A 9,930-nucleotide genomic window follows, 5' to 3' on the forward strand; every position below is an offset into this window, starting at 1 on the left:
TAGAGGGATAAAGTTAAAAGCAGAGACACCAGATAGAAGATGATTGCACTAGTTCAGTTAAGAGATGTCTGTGGCTTGGTCAGAGATACAGCACTGGAAATGATGAGCAGTAATTACATTTGGGATATATTTTGAAAGAAATGCCAAGAAGGATGTCTTGTGGATTAAAAAGGAGTCAAGAAAGTTTCCATGATTTTTTTTACTGAGCTACTAAAATACAGAATGGATGAACCATTCTTTGGAAAGACGATCAAGATTATCAGTTCTGAACATGCAGAATTTAAGATATTTATTAGAAATCAAGTGAAGATATGAGGTAAGAATTGAAAATAGCAGTCTGATGTTCCAGAGAGAAGTGTGAGCCAGAGATATAAATTTAGGACTTATTGCAATAAAGATGGTATATACAGCCTTGAGACAGCATGAGATCACCAAGCTGTGCATGTTGATTAAAAAAGAAACAAGGCCAAGATCTGGAGCATTTGAAACTTAGGAAGGCAGAAGAAAGGAAAACTTATATTCTTAGCTGGATGCATGGTCTGCTAGAATAAAATCTTCTTTTAGCTTGATGTAAGTATGTGAACAAATACTGGCCAAAGGAATTTAAGGAAAAGGGTTATTGGACAGCTTGAGTAAAGCTCCTACAAACCAGATCTCAAACTTCTTTTATTTCTTCTTTTTCTTTTCCTTTATCTTGCTACCAAGGATATAGATATGACAACTGTACATCCAGGTGCCATCTTGGACCAGTGGACAAGAACACACTCTGGGATGGCAGACAATGCTGGAGTATGCCCGGACTCCTGATGACTTTAGGCAACTGTACCATCATACTAGCTTGGACTACCTTCTTCCAGATTTTTACGAGATATAAATACTTTTGTCTTGTTTCAGCCTTTTTAACTTTGGATCCTGACTGTTTTCAGGTGAAATTAATCCTAAGTGGTGGATTCTTGTTTAACAAAAACAACAGAAGGGAATGTACTAGTTATTTTAATTTTTATTATAATGAGGAATATATTCTCCTCCTCTGGTCAGATCAATTTAGATTGTGTGGTACTACCTGGAAAATCATTATCTAGATATTTCATTTTCATTCTGTTTTCTTTCTTCCATGTGGGAAAGGTATAATAGTTATTCTTTATTTTGTAGCAAGTAATTTGGTAAACTGTGTATGATAGTATTGAAGCAATCATGGAGCAATCATGAAGTAGATAAACTGTCAAAAGTTTGACAGTGTGAATTATAGAAAGACATTATAAACAGAATCTGTATATGAATATATATTTTGAAATGTAAGGCTTTTGAGTACAATTTTTCTAAATTATTTAACATGAAAATTCGTCCTAAAATGTGTTATTATATAGGATCTCATTACATAAAACAGAAAATAGCAAGATGCTTTGGGAGAGAGGTGTCCTATTGTTTCACCCTCCCAAGCGTTCAATAAGGCAGCCTTAAGATATTTCTTGCATCTATTTACACAGAGTAAAATTTTAAAACACCACATAAAAGCTTTAGTGACAAAATTTTAAGCGTATTGACAGAGTTATTTCTTTAACATATGCTTTGGTCATAGTCCATGAGCATGGAATCTATCCAGAACTTTATGTAATTAACATAACCTGTCACTGGGACTGTGCTACTTGGAGAATGTTTGGAAAGAAAAGAACAAACTTCCAAATGTCTTTAAGCAGTTTGCTAAATTTTAGGTAAATAAAATCATGGCTCTGCATTTAAGAAGCACCCATGCATAAATTTCTCTTTTTCTTCAAAGACTGTGCTTGTTGTTGTAAATGAGAACCCACATACACAATTACCTGTGATTCAGGAAGGCAACTGCAAATATATGAAACCATGGATGCATCTGTAGAAGAAGAAGAAAAAAAGCAGATGCTATGATTTTTATTTAGCCTCCTTTCAAAGAAGAGATGAGACCCGATGGAAGGAAAGTCACGAGACAATTAATAAACATTGCTTTTCCTCTTGCTGCTTGACTGTTATTGCCTCGTCCTTTATAGTTTTATGGGTTTGTTCTTGCTGCCCTAATCTTTCCCTCTTGTAATTTTGTGTTGATTTAAAATCTGCTTTCCTGTGGCTTTTTCAGACTAGGGAGTTCTCCATTAGTAGTGTGCTTGCCTAGCATTTTTCCTATATCCTTCACAGCTCTATTTAAGAGTTAAAAAAAGTAGGTGATAAAATTGAAATATGTGATTATAAAAATGAAGAAAAGGATTTGTCTTAGTATATCACGAAGATTAAGCAGTGGTAAGAGAGTTCTAGACGTTCTAGGTTTTATCTTTTGCTTGTCGAAACTGCTCCCACATCTCTATAAAGACACTGATGAGAGCTCTCCTGCAAGGTCAGGTTATTCCGTTACTGCAAGGGAAAATCATGAAAGAGATTTATTAGGCAGCAACATGCATCTATGCATTTGCTCTCTCTCCGATATAAATACCTAGGAGATGTTTGAAACAGTGTCTAAAAGGAGTCCTAATGAATTATAAATGATGATAAATCTGACTTGATTTCAAAGTGATGGGCATTTTACATTTAACACTTTTACTATGGAGGCTGCCTTTTGTTACCTCGTTCTTTTAAGTTTAAATATATGATGCGCTATGCAAAGCTGGTATATAGAGGTGTCAATTAAAACAACAAAAATAAAAGAATAAAACTAAATACAGAACATTTTTATTGAATAAACACTGAACGCTTACCTATATAAACATACATATACATACACTATTTATCTACATGGATTTGCTTTTTCACATGAAATACATTAACTGTGAATCAAGGACATATTTAATTTTGATAAACTACACCTTATTATTTTTCTTACCTAAGGAGGATCTAGTTATTCCAAAAAAAGTCTAGATGTTCTTTGTATGAGAAAACTATAAATGTCTTTAGGGTCTTGCTTACTATTTTTAACTTGGTATCTCAGGTGCATGACCAAAAATAATAAATATTTTATAATTTTATGGAGTATATACGCTTGCTTAAATTTCTCCAGGAATTAAAAAGGGTATAGAATCTAACATTAATTTTTGTATGCATATTAGTATATAGACTGGACAGGCAAATTGAATAACAATAAATTATTGACTTCTTTTAGAAATTAGATTAATTTTACCTATTATGAAACAAAAAGCTTTCAAATTCTGCAGTTCTAGCACTATTTACTAACCTCAGTTTCCACATTTGTAGAACAAAAATACTAACAATGTAACAGTGTTTGCCTCTCAGTTAGTGTGAAAATTGAATGAGAGGATGTATGTAAAGGTATTAATATAACTCCTAGCTAATATCAAGTGCTTATTAAATATTTGCTAGTAGGTAATAATTTATTCCTTTTCACTTCTTTCATTAATTGAAAAAATATTAAGTGCCTTTAATATGTCTGACACTATTTTCAGCAAAAAAGATAAAGCCCTGAACTAGACCATTTTTGTAGAGGTTACAATCTGGTGGAGAAGACGTGAAGATAGATCATAAAGAGATGATCAATATATATGTATCATGACAAAGAGTAATACATTAAGTGCTATGAAGATAAAGAATGGTAAATTATTGGAGACAGTTACATCAATGCTATGTTAGAAAGAGTGGTTAGAATATGTTTTTATTCACGGTAAATTGACTCATTTTTTGATCTATACCCTTCAATGTTTCAGTAAGAAACTGTATTTAACATCTCTGTTTTCTTTAAATACCAAGCCATGGAGCTATCATTCTTATCTATATCTATATCCTTTCCATATTTATAACTATATTTCAAATTTAGTGAAAATGGATAAAACATTCTAACTTTGAAATCTTTAATTTTAAGGAAAAAAATCACAAAGAAAAAAAAGATGCCTAAAGTGTGAAACCTATAAATAAATAAAAAATTTCCTTTTTTATTCTTCTGAATTTCTTTGTCAGATTACCCATCTACAGTACTTAGAAACCTTGGTTTTGGAACGTTGTCTTCATCCTAGGTCACGCAGGCCATAACAGCACCATAGCGTTGCTTAGCTGTCCAATGTCCCTAATGGGTCTAGGAGTCCTTGTTAAAGATTGCAATGATCAAGAATTAAATGTCTCTTTAGCCTATTTCTAATCTTAAATTTACTGGCTCTTTCCATGACACTGGTGATTAAAATGTTAAGGGTGGGTTTGGGGTAGCATGGATATCACACAGGTCCCATTCTTGACTGAGAAGAAATTTTTCTTTCTTAATTAGTAAAGTTCTCAATGTAACGTAAATCTTGTCCTCTTGTATAGAATAATATATGTATTTAATTTCAAATCCTTTTCCCACCAAGACAAATATCCAAAGCTATTTCAAAATGGTTCAAAGTTTCTTTTCAGAGACACAGTTTAAAATTTATAGTATTTAGTTCAATTTGGAGGAACCATAGACAAACTTAAGGATGTAGTTCTCTTAAGGTGGGAGAGTGAAAGAACAGAAGAGACAAGCTCTCTGTAAATGGAGAGAGTCACAGGGCTATACATAGTATCAGCCAACGATAGGACAGCGAACCAATTTTGTAAGCACCATTGTAGTAATTAAATCATTACCAAGACACATTTCAGTCATTATTATACAGCTCAAAAATGTCAAACTCACTGCCTCTATAGAAATACAAGTTCTATCATACAGGATTAAATAAGACTATAGAAAAAACATGGCTGCTGACTAGAGAAATGGAATGGAATACAAATTACCCACTCTAGTTAATTAAATCTATCAAATAAGAAGGAATAAAACCAATCTAAAGTTCTTATTCATGTAATATTATAATTTAAAAATAAACATTCTGGGGCTGGCCCAGTGGCACAGTGGTTAAGTTTGCATGTTCCACTTCGGTGGCCCAGGGTTCACCGGATTGGATCCTGGTATGGACCTACACATTTCTTGTCAAGCCATGCTGTGGTAGGCGTCTCACACATGGATGGATGAGATGTTAGTTGCATAACGGAATGTACAGTTGCATGGATATGGGTATGATCTAGTCAATTTTCTGTGAAGCCATGACTTGAAGGCACGATAATATTGCATTAGGGAAACAACAGTGACCCCATCAGCTCTTTTATGTTTATACATTACTGAATTGAGTAGAGTAGCCTCTGCCATAAACATAAGAACCCCAGTTATGTGAATTCCAGAAGCCTTCTTTGTCCACGTCATTAATTCCTTTTTCTCTCTCTTGCTCTGGTATAATTTCTTGGCAAAACCTTAACCTCATTTACATCTAATTTCTGTTCTACCTCCGCACCTGAACCATACAATGAGGCACCTCACAAGCATGCTGAATGGTCTCATCATAAATAAATGAAGGGCAGCCTTGAGTAGGCCTTTAAGGCTGCCTGTCAATCATACTATACTTCCCCAGTGCATTCACTCCTTCCTTCTCCCTTTCTTCTGAGTACTTAGGACATATTTCTCCCCTTCCTCAAACCTCCAGTGACCTCACTACTATCTTCATTTTCAGTTGTTTTCTTCCTATTTCACTGAAAGAAATTGATTTTGTCAAAAGAGGACTTGGACATATTTCCATCACCAAACTTACCTACTTACAGCATGTACTCAGATGCTCCCACTATCCCAGAACTCTCCATGTTCTTATTGCATTCCAGAATCTCTTTGCCTGTGCCAATTCTTATCTTATTGCACAGACACAGGGCACTGTTGCAGCATTTTTTTCTTTCTCTCTTCTGTGTCATCCAGTTTTCTCGCTCTCTCTCTCTCTCTCTCTGATGGAAACATACTCTTTATACCCATCTTATGTTTTTCCTGATCCTAACATCTCATTTTCTCTTTCACTTGTCAGCAGAACTATAAAGAATGCTATGTTCCCTGTCTTCAGATCCTCTCATTTCATTCCCTTTTGAACAAACTTTAATAGAGCTCGCCACTTAATACCTCATCCAACTTCAAGTAAACTGCTTTTGTTAAAGAAAGTCAGCAATGAGTTTCATTTGCTAAATTAATTGTCTTTATTTTATTTGATTTATCACAAATATTTTGTGCAATCCATAAACTACTCATCTTAGAAAGACTTTCTTTACTTGCTTTCCTAGACATCACACTAACATTGTGTTTTTGGTACCTTATTTGACAATCCACTCCTTCATATTTTCTGAATCTTCTTTAATTTCTTGATCTAAAATACTGGAATATTTTAGGTCTCATTCCTTTAACTTCTTCTTTTCTCTATCTATATTAATGACATTTTAGGCATATTTTCCTCACCACTAACAAGATCCTTACACAGAACAGAATGGTGAGGGAGGAGTCAAATGGGTTTACATGAGTCAAATAGTGGCATTAACGTATAACTCTTGATTAGTTACACTTGGGAGGAGCTCTTGACTGAGATGAAGAGGTATAGCAGTAATCATGTCATAAATTGTTTAACCAGAAATAAAACGGTAGCATAATATTTCATCAAACACACGTGTGAGGTGTGGTTACAATCAAAAGACAAATAGTGTCATCTCCAACTCAGGGAAAGCCAGTAAAGGAGGGTAATAAAAGGGGACCTGCAAGAATCTAAGTTTACCCCAGTTATGAAATCAGTAGACTTTTTATTGACTAAATAAGCCTTTAATTTAGAGAGAAAAATAATCCTTGACCCACTTGAAATTTTCTAGAATTAAACAATACTAAATTATAGCCACCGGGTGGAATAAAGGATCAAGATATAAATTATAGCAAAACAAAGGCAGCTGACACTCCTGCATAATTGAGTATATGGAGGAGAAATATGTGTCATTACCTACATTATAACCAAGAAAACTTTATACTGTAAATATGTCTTATCTAATTCTTAGTTACTGATACAAAGAGTAAATAGTATCTAAAAAGCACAAGATTTTTCTTAAAATTGCACATATTGCCTTATGTTTCTATATTAGAAATTCATCATTATAAAAATATATTCACAGTGAAATATTTTAATAAAGCATCTGTAGTTTAATTATAATTACATGTTTTATAACCATAAGTTAAGGAAATAACATTGATTTGGCCACATCTTTAGTTTGAACTCTGGAGGGTTCTGAATAAACAAATGCTGTGGAACGTTAACTTATTTAATTAACAAACATGATAGCTCTTCATTAAAGCCATAAACCTATCTCATATTAAAATTAATAATTCCATTTGATAGTAAACACAGCCAAAGTATGTAAGTGACACACATACTAGATGATATTCACATATTTGACACATTCTTACTAGTACACTTATGATTATGGGTGACTCAATTCAGAACTTCATTTAGAAACAATGAAAAATGTGCCACCATTTTCATACCCAAGCAAATAACCCTCAGAAATAATAAATATAGGAATTAAAATTATAATATAAATTGACATTTTTCACTTACCCATTGCCTATCACTTTTGCATTTCTTTCAATATGCTTTCTGTAGGCAGTTTGGTTGAAACAGCTTAAACCAGAAACAGTAGCTGACGTGCATTTTTTTTTTTTTTTAAGATTTTATTATTTCCTTTTTCTCCCCAACACCCCCCGGTAGATAGTTGTATTCTTCGTTGTGGATTCTTCTAGTTGTGGTATGTGGGACGCTGCCTCAGCTTGGTTTGATGAGCAGTGCCATGTCCGCGCCCAGGATTCAAACCAACGAAACACTGGGCCACCTGCAGCGGAGCGCGTGAACTTAACCACTCGGCCACTGGGCCAGCCCCTGACATGTGCATTCTTAATACAACATTCAAAGAGGAAAATTAATTTTTAAAAAACTTCTCCTTTTCTCCTTCTATTACATACCTAAAATAAATTGATAGCTATTGATATTTATTCTTTGATCAATTGTTATGGCAATATTGTCAGAATATTAGCCATATTCTTTGATATTAGGACTTTATTAAAAAACATATTCCACAAAATATTAACAAAATCTTGTTTTTTGCACAAGATAAAGGTATGATTAAATAATTCTTTAATCCTAAATATTTAGCCAAAGACCATGTGAATATTCAATAACTTCAGAATATCATGTATTTATCATAATTACCCAGTCTCATTTTTGATCATTTATAATACTGCTTATATCTACACATTAGGTATAAAGTATATACATAAAAATAAATACACATATTGGGCTTCTACAATGAAAAAAAAACTTTAAAATATTTTGTATTTTTGTGCACAAGTGGGTTAATTTACTTAAAGAATGTGTTGCTTAGTCTTTCAAAATATAAATTAGCCTCTGCGGATGTTACAGAGATCCACCAGCCACTCGGACAATAAATTGAAGACTCAAAAACTGCAGTTAGTATTTATGCATAAAAGTAATTACATTAATTGATCTAAATGCCGAAGGTATCATCTGTCTTAGCTTTTAAGTATTAACTGAAAATCGCTTTTCTTACGAGCCAGGATAAATATGTGAACTATCATTAATGTCCCCAAAGTATTTGTTTAGTACTAATTAAAGTTTTTAATTGCTCCAAGACCAAATGGTTAAGATAAAAATTACGTCATCTGTAACCCTAAACTACAAATGTTAAGTGAGGAATTATACAGGAAAATGATGGATAATAGGACTTTTAAAAAAATTTTTCATAGCATTTAGGTGATTTTTTAAAGTGAATTATCTGAATAATATCCTTCATTTTCTAGTCCCTTTTGCATGTTTGCATAAATTTGCTAATGGTAGCAGGATACTATTTTAACAATAGAATACAATAAGAATGCTGTTTTTTATAAGTGCACAGCATTTTAATGAGTATGTGGAAATCTGATATATTTCTTATAGAGTCATACTATCTAATATTTACCAAGAGCATACTATATGCTAGACATGCTTCTAAATGCTTTGCATACTAATGCACTGAGGACTAAATTAATTTAATCCTCAAAACAATCCAGTGAAGTAGGCACTATTTTTATCCAATTTCACAATTTACGAAACTGAGAGCATATCAACAAATGTAAATTGATTCAGAATTTGTTGGAATAATTTTTGTGTGGTCATGTTTCTGACCATGGGCACAAGTAAGGCTGAAAAACATTATACATTTTCAATAATTATCCTTCAACACATGGTTTCATAAAGACCATAATCTTCTGATTTATGTCTAAAAGTGGTATTTCTAACTAAGTTGCCATTTGTAAGTTGTTGGCTGTGCTCATTTTTTTCATTTATAGAAACAAATTTGACCAAAATCATAACCTTGTTTTCTGATGTTTCCAATTAAAACTCCATGATTTTTATTCCCCATAAATCCATATTACATGCTACTGTCGTGTTAGCATTTTATCTAACCATAAATAGATCTACCTTTGCATCTTTCTGACCACAATACCTTTGTATTAGTAGACTGTCTAATTTCTTGGATGCTGCAATTGGTGATTACAGAATTCAATGAAAAATTCATATCACAGACAATATTAGTGACACTGATAAAAGGTCTCAAAAAATTGGATGTAAGATTACCATAGCTCGACTACTGATACAGAAGCATTACTATAATTACTAATTATATATATTGTATTATAGTAGCTTTATATTGTCAATTTTTTAACTGGTTATCTTGGGATAACTCTAATATTTACTCCTTTAGGATGATATTTATAGTTGTATTAATATGTGCATTTTTTTTCGTGCTGCAAAAAGGTTCTTCTAAGATTTTGAAGACTTTTTTTTAAACTAGGAATGGGTGTTAAATATTACTCAATACTTATTATTGAAATAACTAGATTTTCAAATTTTATTCTATTATTGAGATACATAATATCAATAATTGTCACAATGTTACACTATTTTTAATTTCAAGAATGCCCAAAACAACACTTTTAAAAGTTATTTGGTTAATTTGATAAATGCACCATGGTTATTAAGATGTTAACATTAGGGGAAGTTGAGTAACAAGGATTTGGGAACTCTCTGTACTATCTTTGCAACTCTTCTG

Source organism: Equus asinus, chromosome 16 (genome assembly GCF_041296235.1).
Source record: "Equus asinus isolate D_3611 breed Donkey chromosome 16, EquAss-T2T_v2, whole genome shotgun sequence".
Lineage (NCBI taxonomy): Eukaryota > Metazoa > Chordata > Mammalia > Perissodactyla > Equidae > Equus > Equus asinus.